This window comes from Callithrix jacchus, chromosome 7 (assembly GCF_049354715.1).
Source record: "Callithrix jacchus isolate 240 chromosome 7, calJac240_pri, whole genome shotgun sequence".
Classification (NCBI taxonomy): domain Eukaryota; kingdom Metazoa; phylum Chordata; class Mammalia; order Primates; family Cebidae; genus Callithrix; species Callithrix jacchus.
In genome coordinates this window covers 122,461,892-122,482,633 of record NC_133508.1, presented here as the reverse complement: position 1 = coordinate 122,482,633, position 20,742 = coordinate 122,461,892, and the positions used below count along the sequence as shown (strand labels likewise).

Genomic DNA, 20,742 nt, shown 5'->3' with positions numbered 1-20,742 from the left:
TGTCCAGTGCTTTTGAGTTTTCAAACTCTCTTTTCTCTGCACCAAGCTGCCACCTGGGAGAAGGGCTTACTTTGAGGTTCCAGACTGTCTGGAACCCTGAGGTAAATAATTTAATTCTGAATGAAGTGCTGCAATTTGCTGCTGTACATGAAAGCGACCCCTCCAGCTTTGCTGCTCAATATGTGAAAAAGCAGCAAATTGATGCTATTTTAAAGAAACAGGACTGTCACTTAATGCTTCTGGCACCAACTTGAAGATGTTTACTTAAAATCTTAAAGTGGCTCTTTCTAGATAATATGACAGTATCTCATATATTTCTAACTTACTTAGAATTTGCTGAATTCTTTCAGTTGCTCTGGCTAATTATGAACTGCTTAGGGTTTTCTGTTCTTTTTCCACTTTTGTTTCCATTGCAACAGTAAGAAGACTATTCTGTGTCAGTCTTGCTGGCAGAAAACCAGTCCCTAATTTTAATATTTTGCCCTGGAGGTTTATTTTAGATCACACAGCCTAGCACTGAAATTTTTTAAGCCCAGGAGAGTAGGTGAAGGAGGATCAGGGTTTCTTAGCATTACCATGATTTCCACTAGTTTTTCCAAGAGGGATTTGTGAAAATTTGGTAAACAGTAATGGAGAACAGCTTTTCAATTGCCTTACAGAAAGGCCAACAGTACGGCCTATTTCACAGAAGCACAGATTAAGAAAAAAAACAAACTCTACATGCTTTTATTACGACAAATATATTTAGCCTTTTGAAGGACAGGAACAATGTTTACAGCAAAAACACAATAACAGTTTATTCTATTGAAGTCACATTGTTTCACTTAATTCTCATCACATTAACTTTATATATTTAGATGTAAATTATTTGTAACAGTAATGCTCATTAAAATTTTTTTCTGATTGTGAAGATGCGATACATTCTTACTATAGAAGTTCTGAAGCAAAAGAAATTTAAAAATAAAAGTCATTATTAGCAGAGAAATCGACTGTTAACATGTTAATAGTATTTTTACAGTGGGTTTTTTTTTTCTATGCACATATATACATATTCTAAACAATATAGATAAGAATTAAGAATTCTTTAAAAACCCAATTTTTGACCAGCCATGATGGTTCACACCTGTAATCCTAGTGCTTGGGAGGTTGAAGCAAGAAGATCCCTTGAGGCCATGAGTTCAAGACCAGCCGGGGCGACATAGTGAGAGCCCATCTCTAAAAAATTGAAAAAATTAGCCAGGTGTTGTAGTTCATGCCTGTAGTCCCAGCTACTTAGGAGGCCAATGTGGGAGGATCACTTGAGGCTCGGGTTTCCAGGGTACAGTGAGCTATGACTGCACCATTGCACTCCAGCTGGGTGACTGTGTTAGGCCTTTTTTTGTTGCTATAAAGAAATACCTGAGATTGGGTAATTTATAAAGAAAAGGTTTAATTGGTTCACAGTTCTTTAGGCTTTACAGGAAGCACGGTACTGGCATCTGCCAGGCTGTTAGGGAGGCCTCAGGAAGCCCACAATCATGGCAGAAGGCAAAGTGGGAGCGGGCATGTCACATGGCAAGAGCAGCAGCAAGAGAGAGGATGGGGGTAAGGTGCCACATACTTTTAAACAACCAGATCTCACAATAACTCATTCAATATCATGAGGACAGCACCAAGTGGATGATGCTAAGCAATTCATGAAAAATTCTCCTTCATGATCCAATCACCCCCCATCAGGCCCCACCTCCAACACTGGGGATTATATTTCAATACAACATTGGGGGGGACAAATATCCAAACTATATCAGTGACAGAATGAGACTTTGTTTTTCATAATTTTTATGCCTGTTTTACCTTATTTAATGAACCACTTATCCACTGGACATTAAAATGGTTTTCATATTTTTTACCACTATAAATAATGTTGAGACAAACATCTTTGTAAATAAGCATTTGGGTAGTCTTTGATTATAAAACTACTTTTGTTAGTAAGATTTCAAGATGAAATTGTACGCATTTAAAGTTTATCTAGTTGGCTTGACTTCCTGCTTCTAACTTCTTGAGATCACATTTAAACAAGAACTTTCAAAACATTTCTACATATCCTTGAAGTCTAAATTGTTCAGTCCCTTGCCAGAAGGCAACGCTTTATAACAGTAATTTGGCATTTCTAATATGTCCTCTTTTTAGCTGCTGTCAAAAACCACATTTCTTTTTAGACTGCTCTAAGAAACTACTCATCAGTGCTCAAACTGAGAACCTAGTGATTTTGCCTTCTGCAAAAGGAATTTGTGGCCACAATGCACTAAAGACCAACTTGGAGGTGAAAAGAGGACTGGGACAAAAAAATTAAGTAGATTGGGCCTTTTCTCCCTCATTTGTGAATTTGACAAGATTATGGCAATTAGCAGAAATAAACCTTAGGTGGAGCTAAAGGCTACTGAAGCACTACCCATGGTGGTCCAGCAGGCCAGCCCTCTCTGCTACCCAAAAGTAGCTGGCTGGCCTCACTGTGGGAGTCACCCATAGCCAATTACAAAAGAATACCTGCTCCCCCAAAAAAAGAAAAGAAGAAAAATGCCTCTTTATATTGGTTTGTGGAATTGAGGAAATTCCACAACAAGAGCTCCCAATAAAGCATTACTGGAAGGTTAAAAAGTAGACTCCCAAGAGAGGAGCTACCAGGGAGAAGTAACATTAGCCTAAGTCTCATCTTGTCACTTAATCACACTTACATTGTTAGCTCACTGCTGGGCATATTTTATCCTCCTAAGGAGATCAGAGGCTGCTGGAGAGTGCACTGGAGCCTTGCATTTATTCTGAGACTACCTCAGGGACTCAGCACAAAGCAATAAAGTTAGAAATTGTTCATTAAATAACAGTTTGTTCAATTGAGCAAATGAACAAATACCATCTAAGAGCAAATGAGTTTTCAGGTCTTTTCCTGCCAGCTTGTTTGTGGTAGGGGCACAAACTGAGCAAACCAGCGAAGGAGAAAAGAGGCCTAACACCCAACAGTTTGCCAATGTCTTGATTTCCTTCGGCTGGCCCTGAGGGATGCTAACCAAGGCTGGATTCTGACTCCTGTACCTCAGGTAATCCAACTAATAAAAACCTTCCATTAACCGAGATCCTCCCCCTTTTCTCTATTATTAGAAGAAAAAGTTATGAGAAAACAATAGGGATTTTATCTTAAATAAAATGACTTGTCAGGGTTGGCCTTTTTTTTTTTTTGAGATGAGTTTCGCTCTTTCACCCAGGCTGGAGTGTGATCTCAGCTCACTGCAACCTCCCAAGCGATTCTCCTGCCTCCGCCTCCCAAGTAGCTAGAATTATAGGCACCCACCGCCACACCAGGCTAATTTTTGTATTCTTAGTAGAGATAGGGTTTCACCATGTTGGCCAAGCTGGTCTTGAGCTCCTGACCTCATGATCCTCCCACCTTGGCCTCCCAAAGTGATGGGATTATAGGCGTGAGCCACAATGCCTGGCCCGGGTTGACCTTTAACTGGGTATAAATTAAACCCAACCTCTTAAACCTTCTCAATCAATGTTTCCCAAAATGTGTTCCAGGGAGACGATCGAAGATGCTCTGAGAAAAGGGGTCCATTAAAGTTCATAATTCCCCCCTCCTAGCAATCCATAAAAAATGAAAAGTTTTAAAAGGTTTGAGGATTCATTAAATAAGGAAACCACTTTACCTTCTTGGTAAAGTATCCTAGTGTCTCAAACATGGTAAAATTTGTGGAAGAACTCAGACATGCTACTCTCTACCAATGATAATACTCTTTCCTGTGGAATGGCAATGATCACTTGGGCTTACACTGGTGGGGATGGGAAACCGATCATTGGTTATTCAAAGTGCTAGTGTTTTCTGTGGAGCGTATTTCTTTCTTACTCTCTTTTTTTAGAGATGATGTATTGCTCTGTCGCTCTGTCACCCACCCTGGAGTTCAGTGGCATGGTCATGGCTCACTATAGCCTCAAAATCCTGGGCTCAAGCAATCCTACTACCTCCGTCTTTAGAGTAGCTGGGACTACAGGTGCACCACTACACCTGCCTAATTTTTTCTTTTTTTCTTTTTATACTAACAGAGTCTCGCTATGTTGCCCAGGCTGGTCTTGAACTCCTGGCCTCAAGAGATCCTCCTGCCTTGGTACTCTGGGAGGCCAAGGCTGGAGGATCCCTTGAGGGATCCCTTATAGACATGAGCCACTGCACCTGGCTATTTTCTAAATTATTTTTCACAATAGTTGAATCAAATATATATTCTTATGAGAAGTGGAAATTAAAACTACTTGTAAATAGTATTACCAACTAGATTAGAAAAATTCCACTTAACAACATACTCTATTGGTAAGACTATGGGAACACTGCATGCTCTTACAATGCAGGTAGGAAGACAAAATAGTCCAACCCATATAGAGAACAATTTGGCAATATCTACAGAAATTACAAATATATTGACTCTTTGATCCAGCAATCTCACTTCTGGGAATGTATCTTGGAGCTATGCCTGTCCATGTACAATATATGTACCAGGTTATTGACTGAAACATTGTTTATGAAAGCAAAATATTGGAATTAATTCAAGTGTCATAGAATGCGTCATAGGGGACTGCTTAAATAACTATGGAACATTATGCAGTGGAAAAAATGAGGGAAAAAAAACTCTCCATATGATTGTATAATGATATCCAGGATATACTATAAAAGGAAATAAGGAAGTTGTAGATGATATATTTACTTACACTACTCTTCGTGGGAGAAAGGGGAAGATATGAATATATATTCATACTTACTTGCATTTATATGAGGAAATACTGTCATCATGTAAGAAACCAATAAAAATAGTCAACTATAGAGGGCAAGAGGAGTTTGGGGTAGACTCGGACAATGTCAGACTTTAAGCCCTGTGCTTCCAGAAAACAGTGAAGGTTAAGAGATTCCCAACCCACCAGGTGCGGTGGCTCACTCCTGTAATCCCAGCACTTTGGGAGGCCGAGGTGGGTGGATCGCCTGAGGTCAGGAGTTTAAGACCAGCCTGGCCAACATGGTGAAACCCCATCACTACCAAAAATACAAAAATTAGCTAGGCATGGTGGTGGGCGCCTGTAGTCTCAGTTACTCAGGAGGCTGAGGCAGGAGAATTACTTGAACCTGGGAGGTGGAGGTTGCAGTGAGCCGAGATCGCACCACTGCACTCCAGCCTGGGGGACAGAGCGAGACTCTGTCTAAAATAATAATAAAAAACAGAAATCCCCAACCCTTTGTGTGCCAGGAACCAGCACAAGAGCACCTGCTGTCTGAGGTAAGATTCAACTCTATCCTTCCTCGGGTCTCCCATGAGAGCCACGCATGGTGACACCCTTGCTTACCTGCCCCTTGCCTTCTCTTTGAAACCTTCCTCATTGATAAACATTCTGACTATTATGATAGCCAGAATAAAATCATCTCCTTAATTGCCTAGTGCCTTTTCACAACAGGACTGGGAACAGGGGTGTGAGATATCTCTGTGTATATCTTTTAATGTCATTTTTATTTCTAAACTATGTGATTGCATTGCCTACTTTTTTTTTTTTTTATTTTGAGACGGAGTTTCGCTCTTCCAGTTATCCAGGCTGGAGTGCAATGGCGCGATCTCGTCTCACTGCAACCTTCGCCTCCGGGGATCAGGCAATTCTCCTGTCTCAGCCTCCCGAGTAGCTGGGATTACAGGCACGCGCCACCATGCCCAACTAATTTTTTGTATTTCTAGTAGAGACGGGGTTTCACCATGTTGACCAGGATGGTCTCGATCTCTTGACCTCGTGATCCACCCACCTCGGCCTCCCAAAGTGCTGGGATTACAGGCGTGAGCCACCGCGCCCGGCCCTCAGTGCTCCTTTTCTATGGAGGGATGAGGTGCTGGCTCATTGACATGCGCCAGCCTTTCCCTTCTTTGTAAGTATGCCTGTAATGAGAGGAGGTGGACAGAAAGGAAAAAGAGGAAAAAGGCATGAAGCAGTTTTGTTCTTTGGTGTATATTTTTTAACCCCTGGCTGATAAAATTCCCTACTTTTACCCCATAATATCACCTCCTACCACAAAAAGAAAGGAATGTCATGCTCCCTTTTCACCATTTTTTTCTGCTCTTTAGGACTTCTTTCTCCTCCCGCCCCCGCCGTCTGTTTTCATTAAGGTTTTGGAAGCCTGAGCCTAGATGTACCTCGTGCATATGCTCTTCCTGTTTCTTGCTGGCTGGAACTTGGATATGGTGGCCTAACTTTGATGACAAAGCCCTATGAGAGGGTACAGCAATTTCCTGAAAGGAACTCGGTCCTTGAGTGATCATGAAGAGCAAATCTACCCTGAAGACCAAGACCATTCACATTAAAACTGAGATATAGAGAAAAAAAAACTTCTTTTCCAGATGGTACAGCTTAACTTCATCCTAACATAGTTTCTTTTGAAGAAAATAAAAAGAGTTGTACTAGGTGATCTTTAAGAAGCTTTCTAGTACCAACTTATGTGAATCAAAGCATAATATTGTCACTGTAAAGAGTTAGAGAGGCTTCGAATTATTATGATTGGAAGCCTCTCTAACCCTTTACAGTGACAATATTATTTAAATTTGTTTTAAATATTATTTTAATTTGTTTATAGAGCATGTCACTGGTCACAGCTGTGATACATTTGCTACTCTGTGCCATAATGGGTAGGACCTGGACCTTGGATTCAGTTCTCTTGAATTCAGTGCCTGGCCCTGTTCCTTACTACCTGTGACCTTGCGCCAATTGCTTAAGCTATTTGAGCCTCATTTCCTTATCTATAACATTCAGATAATACTAGGAATAATTTCTCAGCATGAGATAATCCAGGAAAAGTCCTTAACTAATAATAAGTTCTCAATCAATTATAGTTATTTCTTATCACTGTCATTGTTATTGTTGTGACCTCTGTCAAAAATATAATCCCCAACTATAAATAATACTGTTTGCATAGACAACTTTTGTCCAATTTTGATTATATGCTTTATATCATCATTTTAGAAAATGAATGGATAAAAAGCATCACAACAGATTGAAATCACTTTGAAGAGTGAGAGGTAAATAGATGCGACAGATATGTCACTCCTTGCATGTATCTGATTCTCTTGGGAATATAGGAAGACCATACTTCCCAGCCCCTTTGCAATAAGCCAACACCTCATGACTAGTTCTCATCAATGGAAGTAAGTCGAAGAAATGTAGATGACATCTGGTGCAAGGCATTTCAGAATGGACGTGAATTCTACCCAATTTTTTTCCCCTTGAAGCCACTGGGAGCCCCCATTCACCTGGGTCCTTGAATGACTAATTGGAGCAGGTCCACCTCCCAACCTCCAATAATTTAAACTGGACATGTGGAGCGAGAAAAAACCTTTGTTGTATTGACATTTAATAGATGATCACATTACCTGTCCTTTTCTAATACAATGAGTAATAACCAAGTTGCCATAATATCCAGAATTTGTAAGCCTTTGAATTAGCTGGAAGGACAAAGTAATCACCATCTGTCTACTGTGATGGGCCCTTGCTGGAAATTTTCATGACGAAAATCATAATAATAATAGCTAATGCTTATATAGGACTTACTATGTGTCAAGTATGTTCTAAGAGCTTTCTATGTATTAATTCACGAATCCTTTTTAAAACATAAATTTAATTGAGAGACCATTAGATTGAGATGACTCCAATGCCCTGAGTTGCTACATAAGTAAACCAAAGCCCATGCAAACAGTACAAAAAACCTAAGCTTTGAGGTGGGTGGATTACTTGCGGTCAGGTGTTCAAGATTAGCCTGGCCAACATGGTGAAACCCTGTCTCTACTAAAAGTACAAAAATTAGCTGGGTGTGGTGGTGCATGCTGTAATCTCAGCTGCTCCCAAGGCTGAGGCAGGAGAACTGCTTGAACCCAGGAGGCAGAGGTTCTAGTGAGCCAAGATTGTGCCACTGCACACCAACCTGGGCAACAGAGTAAGACTCCATCTCAAAACAACAACAACAAAAATCCCCTAAGTTTAACTAATCAGAAACCCCTAACTAGCCTCTAACCGGAGACATTCTATTTTAGCCAAATATGTATATACACATACAAATATACATATATGTCTATTTTTATGTATGTGTATACAAATATAATAATAATTATTATTATTATTTGTAGAGATGAGGTCTCACTATGTTGCCCAGGCTATTCTTGAGCTCCTGGGCTTAAACAATCCTCCCACCATGGCCTCCCAAAGTGCTGAAATTAAAAGTGTGAGCCACTGTGCCCAGCCTCAAATATGTTTTGTTTTGCTTCCACGAACACCTTATAAACGTTTCGTTTCTCACCATTCCCTACCCATCAGAGTGCTAAATTACTGTGGTCTGGTGCTGCCCAACCCATGAATTACTGAATGCTCAAACAAGTACTGTATATATATATATATATATATATATATATATATATATATTTTTTTTTTTTTTTTTTTTGAGACAGAGTTTCACTCTTATTACCCAGGCTGGAGTGCAATGACACGATCTCAGCTCACTGCAACCTCCGCCTCCTGGGTTCAGGCAATTCTCCTGCCTCAGCCTCCTGAGTAGCTGGGATTACAGGCATGCGCCACCATGCCCAGCTAATTTTTTTATATTTTTAGTAGAGACGGGGTTTCACCATGTTGACCAGGATGGTCTCGATCTCTTGACCTCGTGATCCACCTGCCTCGGCCTCCTAAAGTGCTGGGATTACAGGCTTGAGCCACCACGCCCGGCCAAGTGCTTTATATTTTTAATGTATCTAAGTTTATCTTTTTAACACCTCATGACAACTCTGTAAGTGAGGTGAATCAAACCATTTTGCAAATGAGGGAACTGAGGGCCAGAGCAATTAAGTAATTCACTTAAAGTAAGAAGTGAAATCAAGATTCAACTACAGGTAGTCGAACTGTAGAGTTATAGTACTCTTTTACCACTATGCAATAAATACGAATTTAAAAGTTGGCTAGGTGCAGTGGCTTATGCCTGTAATCCTAGCAATTTGGAAGGCTGAGGTGGGTAGATCACTTGAGGCCAGGAGGACCAGCCTGGCCAACATGGGAAAAACCCATCTCTACCAAAAATACAAAAATTAGCTGGGTATGGTGGTGGACACCTGTAATCCCAGCTACTTGGGAGGCTGAGGCAGGAGAGTTGCCTGAACCCAGGAAGCAGAGGTTGCAGTGAGCTGTGATCGCACCACTACACTCCAGCCTGGGTGACAGAGCGAGACTCCATCTCAGAAAGAAAAAAAAGAAGTCATCTCATCAGGCACAGTGGCACATGCCTGTAGTGTGAGGGGGTGAGGCGAGAGTGCTGCTTGAGCCCAGGAGCTCAAGGCTGCAGTGTGCTATGGACCTGCTTGTGAATAGCCACTGCACTCCAGCCTGGGCAACATAGGGAGACTCGTCCCTTAAAAAAAAAGAAAGAAAAACAAATCATGTCAGTACACTCTGTAAATAAATAATTTCTAAAGGAAACTTCAGGCTAATATCCCTGATGAACACAGATGCAAAAATCCTTAACAAAATATTATCTAACCAAATCCAGCAGCCTATCAAAGTTAATACAGAAGTTGTGGCTCATGCCAGTAATCCAAGACTTTGGGAGGCCGAAGTAGGAGGATTGCTTGAGCTCTAGCGTTCAAGACCAGTCTGGGAAATATAATAACACCTCATCTCTGCAAAAGACTTACAAATTAGCCAAGTATGGTGATACATTCCTGTAGTCCCAGCTACTCAGGATGCTTAGGTGAGAGAATCGCTTGAGCCTGGGAGGTGGAGGTTATAGTGAGTTGAAATTGCACCATTGCACTACAGAGTAAGATTCTATCTCAAAAAAAAAAAAAGAATGTGGGACAATCAAGTAGGCTTTGTTTCTGGGATGCAAGGCTGGTTCAACATGTGAATCAATAAATATGATTCACTGCATAAACAGAATTAAAAACCATACAGTCATCTCAATAGATGCATAAAAAGCTTTTAGTAAAATTCTACATCTCTTCATGATAAAAATAGTAAACAAACTAGGGCTCAAAGGAACATACCTCAAAATAATAAGAGCCATCATTGACAAATCCAGAGCCAACATCATACAAAATGGGCAAAAGCTGGAACCCTTCCCTGTGAGAACTGGAACAAGACAAAAATGCCCACTCTCACCATTCCTATTCAGTATAGTACTGGAAGTTCTAGCAAGAGCAGTCAAGCAAGAGAAGGAAATAAAAGGCATCCAAATAGGAAAAGAAGTCAAACTTTGCTGATGATATATGATTCTATACTTAGAAAACCTTATATACTCCATCAAAAGGCTACTAGAACTGATACATGATTTTAGTAAGGTTTCAAGATACAAAATCAGTGTGGAAAAATCAGTAGCATTTCTATACAACAATAATGTCCAGGCTGAGAGTTAAATAAAAAACACAATCCCGTTTACAATAGCCACAAAGAAAATGAAATACCTAGGAGCACAGCTAACCTAGGAGGTAAAGGATCTCTATAAGGAGAGCTACAAAACACTTCTGAAAGAAATCAGGGATGACACAAATAAATGGAAAAACATTCCATGCTCATGGATTGGAAGAATCAGTATCATTAAAATGGCCATACTGTGCAAAGCAATTTCTAGATTTAATGCTATTCTTATCAAACTACCAATGCCATTCTTCACTGAAATATAAAAAACTATTCTAAAATTCATATGGAACCAAAACAGAGCCTGAATAGTCAAAGCAATCCTAAGCAAAAAGAACAAAGCCAAAGGTATCACACTGCCTTGACTTCAAACTATACTACAAGGATGTAATAACTAAAGCAGCATTGTACTGTTACAAAAACAGGAAACACAGACCAATGGAACAGAATAGAGAGCCCAGAAATAAAGCTGCACATTTAGAATCATCTGATATTTGACAATGTCTACAAAAACAAGCAATGGGGAAAGGATTCCCTATTCCATAAATGGCACTGGGATAACTGGCTAGGCATATGCAGAATGAAACTGGACCCTTACCTTTCACCATATACAAAAATTAACGCAAGATGGATTACAGAGTTAAATGTAAGACTTCAAACTATAAAAACCCTAAGAGAAAACCAAGGAAATACCCTTCTTGACATCAGCCTGGGAAAAAATTCTTTAGTTAAGTCCCCAGAAACAATTGAGACAAAATAAAAAATTGACAGTGGAAACTAATGAAACTAAAGAGCTTATGCATGGCAAAAGAAACTAACAATAAAGTAAACAGACAATCTACAGAATGGGAGAAAATATTTGCAAACTATGCGTGTGGCAAAGGTCCAACATCCAGAATCTATTAAGAACTTAAATCAACAAGCAAAAAACAGCCTTATTAAAAAATAGCCAAAGAATATGAACAGAAGATTCTCAATAAAAGATATACACGTGGTCAACAAGCATACGAATAAATGTTCATCATCATTAATCATCAGAGAAATGCAAATCAAAGCCACAATGAGATATTTCACACCACTTAAAATGGCTATTATTAAAAAGTCAAAAAAACCCAGCCTGGGTGTCATAGCTTACACTTGTAATCCCAGCATTTTGGGAGGCTAAGGCGGGCAGATCATTTGAGATTTGTAGTTCAAGACCAGCCTGACCAACATGGTGAAATCCCATCTTTACTAAAAATACAAAAAAATTAGCTGGCTATGGTGGCTCATGCTCATAGTCCTAGCTACTAAAGAGGCTGAGGCAGGAGAATAGCTTGAACCCAGGAAACAGAGGTTGTAGTGAGCCGAGATCATGTCACTGCACTCCAGCCTGGGCCACAGAGCGAGACTCCAACTCAAAAAAAAAAAAAAAAAGGGAAAAAAACCCCACAAGCAAACAAAAAGTAATGGATGCTGGCAAGGCTGCAGAAATAAGGTAATGCTTATACACTGTTGGTGGGGATGTAAATTAGTTCAGCCACTGTGAAAAGCACTTTGGAGATTTCTCAAAGAACTTTAAACAGAGCTTCATTCGATCCAGAAATCCCATTACTGGGTATATACCCAAAGAAAAATATCTTATTTTACCAAAAAGACACATACACTCATACATTCATTGCTGCATTTCAGAATATCAAAGACATGGAAACAACGTAGGTGTCCATCAGTGGTGGATTGGATAAAGAAAATGTGGTACATATCCAACATGGAATACTATGCAGTCATAAAAAAGAATAAAATCATGTCCTTTGCAGCAGCATGGATAGAGCTGGTGGCCATAATCATAAGTTAATTAACACAGAAACAGAAAACCAAACACTGCATGTTCTCTCTTACAAGTTGGAGCTAAACACTGAGTATCTATGGACACAGGCATGGGAACAAAAGATAGGGGTGTGGGTTGAAAAACGACCTATTGGGTCCTATGCTCACTACTTGAGTGCAATATACCCATGTAACACATGTACTCCCTGTATCTGAAATAAAAACTGAAACAAAAAGTAAAAACAAATAAATACTATAATTTCTTTTTGCTATAATGAAAATAACCATGAGCTATGATCATGCCACTGCACTCAGCTTGGGTGGCAGAGCAAGACCCTGTCTCAAGAAAATTAATTAAAAACAAAAATAAAAAGTAAAAGTAATCACTAAGAAATGGAAATGGGAAAACATTTTATTTGCAGTAGTGAAATACTTATAAATTATTTCTAAATAAATTTAACATGAACTGTTTGAGACCCATATGAAGAAAATGATAAGATTTTTTTGAGAGGTACAAAAAAAGACCTCCACATGTTCTAGGATGGGAGAATTTAATAACAAAAAAAAGTTAATTATTGTATATTAGGGCATATTCATACTAACAGTGGTTTAAACAACATAGAAGCTTATTTTTCCCTATTTAAAAGTCTGGGGTAGGCCCTTCAAGGGCTGGTAAGGTGCTTCACAATGCCAGAGCCTCAGGCCTCATTTCCGTTGATGCTCTGCCATGCCTTCACTCAGCCAGCAGAAGGAGAGAGCATGTCCTTAATTTCTCTTTAAGGACACATCTAATGTGGGTTCCAGGGGAATTAACCCTGAGCCAGAGACTGACAGCAGGAAGTTTACTGGGAAGTGATCTTGGGACCAATATCTGGGGGATGAGTTATTGGGCAAAGAGTTACCACAAAATTTGAGACAAAGGCCTCAGCCAATTCCTCAAGGAGTTCTGAAACTGTGGTAGCTCTTTAGCATTGATTTCTCTTAAAGCAAGGGGACTGCATCGACCAGTTGTTGCAGTGGGTTGATGGGCACCCCTGTGAAGAGGAAGCAATGTTAGGCGAGGTGGCTCCCTGCAGCTGATGGCAGTTCTTGAAGCAGGATGCAGCCGAGAGCCAACAGCTGAGGGAATGAGTGCAGCAGCTCTGAAGTGGTGTCTGGGCAGTGCCCTAAAGCAGCAGTCCCCAACCTTTTGGGCACCAGGGACTGGTTTCATGGAAGAAACCAATCTCTGGTGCCAAAAGCATCTTGGTTTTTCCATGAACCGAGGTAGGGGGTATGGTTTCAGAATGAGTCAACTACATTACTTTTATTGTGTACTTTATTTCTATTATTTTTACATTATAACATATAATGAAATAATTATACAAATCACCATAATGTAGAATAAGTGGGAGCCCTGAGCTTGATTTCTTACACTAGACAGTCCCATCTGGGGTGATGGGAGACAGTGACAGATCATCAGGCATTAGATTCTCATAAGGAGCTGCACCTAGATCCCTCACATGCACAGTTCACAGTAGGGTTTATGCTCCTACGGGAATCTAATGTCACTGCTGATCTGACAGGAGGTGGAGCTCAGGTGGTAATGTGAGTGAAGGGGAAAGCAAATGAAGCTTCAAAACAAATGAAGCTTTGTTTGCTCACTGCTTGCCTCCTGCTGTGCAGCCCTACCCTAAAGTATTACTATAAAGCACTTTCTGAAAGTTACATATATTAATTCTGCTAACATCTCACTGGCCAGAACTTAGTCACATGTATACTGATACCTGCAAAGAAGGCTGGGAAATGGAGTCTTTATTCGAGGGGGACTATGTGCTCAGCCTAAACTTTCTCTTTTTTTTTCTTTTTTTAAGTGACAAGATCCCACTCTGTCACCCAGGCTGGAGTTCAGTGGTTTAATTATAACTCATTGCAGCCTGGAGCTCCTGGGCTCAAGCAATCCTTCTGCCTCAGCCTCTTGAAAAGCATGTAGTAGAGGCATGCACTACCATGCCCAACTACTTTTGAAATCTTTTGTCGAGATGAGGATCTCACTATGTTACCCAGTCTGGTCTCAAACTCCTGGCCTCAAGTGATCTTCCTGCCTCCATCTTCCTGAAGTGTTGAGATTACAGGCATGAGCCACTGCACCTAGCCAAAACATTTACTGGGAAGGACGAAGGGGAGAATAGTAAAAGAGAAATTGTAGTTTCTGTAACATCTTTCAAAACTGATATAACTTTATCACAGTTTGTTTACACAAGAATAGTTGATTTTTCGGAGCTGGATAAACAGATCTTATAATTCATGTATATGAATAAATGTCCAAGAATAGCCAGAGAAGTTATGAAAAAAAATAATGTGTGAGACATGCTTGCTCAGATGTTAAAATACTTCAAAAATGACTGAAATTAGAATAATATGATGCTGGCATAGGAATAGACAAGTATGTCATTGAAACAGAATAGAGAACCCAGAAATAGATTCAAGGCAGGACTGCTGTCCTCTTGGTTTGCATGATATCCATATTGCAGTGGTTTACAGACAGCATCTGTTCTGACTGGTCTATGTCCATACTGCTTTAATTATTTATATTTTGGAGGTACCCCTGGTCCCAGGACATATGGTAACTTCATACATGCAAAATGTTATACTTCAATTCAATGGTTAAGGATGATATGCTTTACATATTTAGCTGATAAATACCTCTCTATATAGGTTGGACTAAAAAGTGAGACTCTTACCTTATACTACATACACAAATTTCAAATGGATTTGAGTTATAAATGTTAAAAATGGGGCCAGGTGCAGTGGCTCAAGCCTGTAATCCCAGCACTTTGGAAGTCTGAGGTGGGTGGATCACGAGGTCAAGAGATTGAGACCATCCTGGTCAACATGGTGAAACCCCATCTCTACTAAAAATACAAAAAATTAGCTGGGAATGGTGGCGTGTGCCTGTAATCCCAGCTACTCAGGAGGCTGAGGCAGGAGAATTGCCTGAACCCAGGAGGTGGAGGTTGCGGTGATCTGAGATGGCGCCATTGCACTCCAGCCTGGGTAACAAGAACGAAACTCTGACTCGGGGAAACAAAACAAAACAAAACAAAACAAAAATAAATGTTAAAAATGTAACAATGGGGCCGGGTGTGGTGGCTCACACCTGTCATCCCAGCACTTTGGGAGGCTGAGGTGGGATGACTGCTTGAGACCAGGAATTTGAGACCAGCTTGGGCAGCATGGTGAGACCCCATTTCTACAAAAATAAAATTTAAAAATAGCTGGGTGTGGTGGTGCATGACTATCGTCCCAGCTACTCAGTAGGCAGAGATGAGAGGAGTACTTGGGCCCAGGAGCTCGTGGCTACAGTGAGTTACAATCACACCACTAAACTCTTGGGTGGCAGAACAAGACTCTGTTTCTTAAAAAAAAAAGTAACGATGAAAATTTAGCCCTACAAAATTTCAGTTAGATCGGAGGAATAAGTTCAATAAATCTATTGTACAATATGGTGACTATAGTAAGTAACTGCATTATATTCTTGAGTATCACTAAGAGAGTAGATTTGAGGTATTCTGACCACAAAAAATAAATGTGAGACAATATATATTTTTTAATTAGCTCAATTGAGCCATTCCACAATGTATACATATTTCAAACATCATGTCATATGTGATAAATATATGCCATTTTTGTTTGTCAGCATCAGAAAATATAAAAAAGAAATTTTGCCCTGGATAGATGTTGGAGGGATTTATTTATTATTTATTTATTTATTGGAGATGAAGTTTCGCTCTTGTCACCCAGCTGGAGTACAATGGTGTGATTGCGGCTCACTGCAACCTCTGCCTCCCAGGTTCAAGTGCTTCTCCTGCCTCAGTCTCCTGAGTAGGTGGGATTACAGGCGCCCACCACCATACCTAGCTAATTTTTGTGTACTTAGTAGAGACGGGGTTTCACCATAGTGGCCAAACTGGTCTCAAACTGCTGAGACCTCACCTCAGCCTACCAGAGTGCTAGGTAATCCACCCACCTCAGCCTACCAGAGTGCTAGGATTACAGGCATGAGTCACTGTGCCCGGCTGATGTTGGAGGGATTTTTTAGCAGGAAACCCAGAAGCTGTAAAAGTAAAAGGAGAGAACTACTGAAGTATAAAAAATATTATAGTATCACAGACAAATTAAAAAGACAAATAATAGATTAAGAAAAATATTTCCAGTGCATGTGAAAAATAAAGGGTCAATAATTTTACTGTACAAAAAGCTAAGAAGGTCACATAATAAAAAAATGGTCAAAGGGCATAAACGGTCAATTAATGTAAGAGGAAATCCAAGATGGCCTCTAAACACAAAAAAAGATGCCGGAACGATTAATCTCATGAGGAGTCAGGGAACTGCAAATTAAAGAAACAAGTGAGCATATCTTTACAGACACCAGACTGGCAAAAATTAAAAAGGGATAACAGCTACTGCTTTCAGGAATATGTGGAGAAGACTATTCTCACACATTGCTAGTGGAAATGTGAACTGTTATAGTATTTTGGAAAGCAAAATTAAAATTAAAAAGAGATATACTCTTTTTCTCGGCAATCTATTCATAGGAAGATTTTTCCTACTTATGTAAAAGCACCAGTGTGAAAGGTTATACATAGAAAGATGTTTACTGTAACCTGGTGTGCCACTGGAAAAAAAGTCAAAAATTAGGTGTTAGGTAGAAAAATGATTAAATAAATTATGGTTCATGCATATAATAGAAAATTACGCAGCTATTAAAAAGAATGATTTAGAACTATCCAGGGTTTTTGGAGGGGAATCCATGACAATTTAGATGAGACAGACGAAATGCATAGCGTGTCTATTATACACAGACACACAGAATATATATGTATCAGATTTCATGAGCATGGGAAAAGAAAAGGACATATTTATACCATATTTTGATATTGATTCCCAAAGATGAAGAAAACAACCAACTAAGCAATATTTAAAAAAATTAAGCGCCATAATAAGAAGAGCATGCATGTTATTCTCCTTATATAAATTTGTATACGGAGATGTGTGATGCATGAAAGGATGGTTGCCAAAATATTAACAGTGGTTATCACAGGGTGATGAGGTTTCAGGACAGTTTTACTTTCTTTCTGTCTATAACTTGTTTTCTTTTTTTTTTTTAATTAAAAAAAGTTCATTACTTATGTAGTCAGAAAAACTAAAGCCATTTTCATTATGGGGGAAATAAATAAGTGAATAACAATCTCCAGTAATTTTCTTGTTAAATTAGATTTTAATTTAGAAAGAAACTTGAACTGTCATGAAAATACTTAGGCAACATGGAATCGTCTCTTCATTTATTTAAACTTGATTTAAAACAATAAAATATTTAAGTACTTTTAAATTTTTCTTTTCAGTTTGGCACTTAGGTAATAAAATGTAGCAAACCTCAGCTATATTTGACTAAGATTTTGTTATTGAGAGAGAAGCTTTCCACTGTGATTCCAAAGAACAAAATTTGTTAAAAGGTTTATTTTCTTTTCATACTTTTTATGAAATCCTTTAATTTTTTTCTTCAATGGCCCACAACCTCATATTCTGAGACCTGCTGTTTCACAGTTTATTCCCTCATTCTGCTTCTTTAAATCTGATTGAACTTTGTGGTTTCAGCTTACTATAACAAAATTATTTTTAGAGCACTTTGGCTCTCTACAGCCTCAACGCAGAATTTACAGTGTTTTTCATTATTTCCTTGTGAGTCCTTTCATATGTAAGTGCAACTTCTTTTAAACAAATGAAAACCTGTTTACAAAAGAAAAGCTAAGTCACAACTGTGAAAGGAACTCTACCTCTCACCCTGTAAAGTGGTATTAGAGGGAAAAAAACAGCAGTGAAAGCTCTATGAGAATCAACTATGACTGATTAGACACAGAGAGATAGGGCACTGTTTCATACAGCTTCACCAGACACATACGCCACATTTTTCTCTTTTCTGACTCCCCTGGGCTTCTACATTCCAGCCCCTTGTCATTGTCGACCCACGCAGTCTTTTTCTTCTTTCTCTGACTAAAACATCTTCATGGTCTTTTTGAGTATTGTGTTCCAATAATTTTTCTTTTATTTGACAATCAGAGGCTTCTTGGTATCTAGTTTTAATAAATATATTCTCTCTTCAGTGACTAGGTTTTTGAAAAGCAAAAAGGATAGACCCAGCATAATTTCAGGAACATTCCATATTCCCTGAGTGAGACAATTTAGTATGGAGCCCTGAATCCAGAGTGCTAAACAGCTTCATTTTTCTTCTGGCTAAAAGCCTCACTTTGTTATGGGTTGTAGATAGGGCACTCATTTGCCCTTTGACCTAGACCAATTTTGCCTTTCTAGAGGCAATAAAATTCATGCTAATGTGAAAGATGGGATCTTGCAATACCTATCCAATCGGGAGATTATGAAACAACTTTGTTTTAATAGCACTTTCCAACCCACTGTCCAAAGAGTTATGGAAATTCAATGTTAGTCTTGTTTTTATGGCTACTATGACTTGTTTTGCTTCAATGATGCAACAGATAAGCAAACAATGGTTGCTTATGATCAAGATAAGTTTTGAGATTTACATATGACAGTTTTAAAGAAGCAAAGAATTGTCTTTTGTCTTTCCTTAACAAAAATCTTACTCAATTGGCTCTCTGTAATGACTGGGTATCAGCACAAATCAGAGAATGTGTTTTGATGTTTTAGAAAATTCCAGTTGCTCTTGAAGTTTCGTTATTGACAAGGGCTATCAGGCTTTCCAAGAGGGTCTTATCTGCAAGCTGCAGCAGTTGCCGCATGAGCTGCCAAACAGGTTCAGTGGGATTACACAGCTGCCTTGGAGCTGGAGGCCAGCCTGGGTGAACTCCCTGCTTTCTCCTTTCAAGGTCTACAGGCTTTGACCTGTAAATAGGTGCCTAAACAGGGTCTAATCTGTCACACAAATATGCCTTAGCAAAAGTGGTAATGTCCCTTATTACCTGGCTTAGCAACAATTCCAAGACTTATATTTAGAGAGGTACTTGTATAAATTGCTATACTTGAAGCTACGCCTGGTATTTCTATAAAACTCTCTTAAGAAACGATGTAATGGTTCACATTTTATTTATAGCAGACTATGGAAACAAGGCCTTTTCTATATAACCCCAGCTCTCAAGAACAGTTCTAAAATAACATACCAACACGTGCACTTTGAAGATATGCCCTTTAGGCTGAGCTCTAGTGTCTGTTCTTGGAGGATTGTGCTTTACCCATTTGAGATGACTTTTCCCCTTTGCCTGCCATGATTTATGATCTTAATGCTTCCATTAAAAAACAGATTTCAATTTTTAGTTTTTTCTCGATAGTTGAGAAAACTGTTTTCAATTTGTAAAAGTTAAAAAAAAAAGCCTCCTTGAAATTGGTGTTGAGACATTCACAGTTGAAAAGTAAATTCCTAGCTAAGATTTGCTGTTTTATTCCTAAAACTTGGGACAGATTGGGTAAAAAATGAAAAGAGCTATTTAAATGTAAATTATTATTATGAAGGCTGACTTCCACTCACCAAATAATGTAAATATTTAAAATATCTCAGGCAGTTAGCACTTAATAATAACAAAAATCCTTATCAGAATAGCATTCTTCTTTTGAAGTGGGGAAGAACAACAACCGGTCATTCTGTTCTACAGTAGCAAGCCAAAGCTAGTTATCAGGAATGATACAAACTATTATTAAAGCATTATCTTCCTGGGCTAGGAGCACTGCGGGGCCGGCGGCAGAACGGTCCGGCTGCGCGGTGGCTCAGGGGTCCCGGGCGGCGGGGCGAGCAGTGCGGCCTCCGCCTCCGCGACTAGCGATGCCGGCGCGGCTTCCGTCAGGGTCAGGAGAGGATTCAAGACGACCAACGAAGAACCTCTTCCCAAAAAGGTTCGACTGAGTAAAACAGACTTCAAAGTTATGGCAAGAGATGAGTTAATTCTAAGATGGAAACAATATGAAGCATATGCACACGCTCTGGAGGGCAAGTACACGGATCTTAACTCTAATGACGTAACTAGCCTAAGAGAGTCTGAAGAAAAACTAAGGCAACAGCAGCCCGAGTCTGCACGCAGGAAAAAACATCCTTGCAATGCGACCAGCAACCCAAGGAACAAGAGATGCAAGAGTGTAGTACTCAAATCCAGTACCTCAAGCAAGTCCAGTTGAGCGTTGCCCAACTGAGATCAACAATTGTAGACCCAGCGATCAACCTTTTTTCCTAAAAATGAAAGGTGAACTGGAACAGACTAAAGACAAACTGGAACAAGCCCAAAATGAATTGAGTGCCTGGAAGTTTACACCTGATAGGTAAACAAATCATACTCCCCAGTCAAGACTTCCCTGACAGTCCCACTACGAGAAAGCTGTGGTGGGACAGCCAAGTACTGGTTTCCACACCAAGACTCAGACTTTTTGAGCCAAAAAAAAAAAAAAAAAAAGCCACGTTCTTACACTGTCCAGCTTGTAATGGTTAATGTAAAA

At 39.5% G+C, this 20,742-nt stretch overlaps 1 long non-coding RNA gene and 1 pseudogene across 2 annotated transcripts in view; one reads left to right on the top strand and one right to left on the bottom strand.

The window, feature by feature from the left end:
• The window catches only part of LOC144577034 (uncharacterized), a 46,866-nt gene that overhangs the window by 3,466 nt on the left and 22,658 nt on the right, over positions 1-20,742 (bottom strand). The gene's annotated exons all lie outside the window — the stretch shown is intronic.
• On the top strand, positions 1,545-20,705 carry LOC100392945 (pre-mRNA-splicing regulator WTAP pseudogene; annotated as a pseudogene).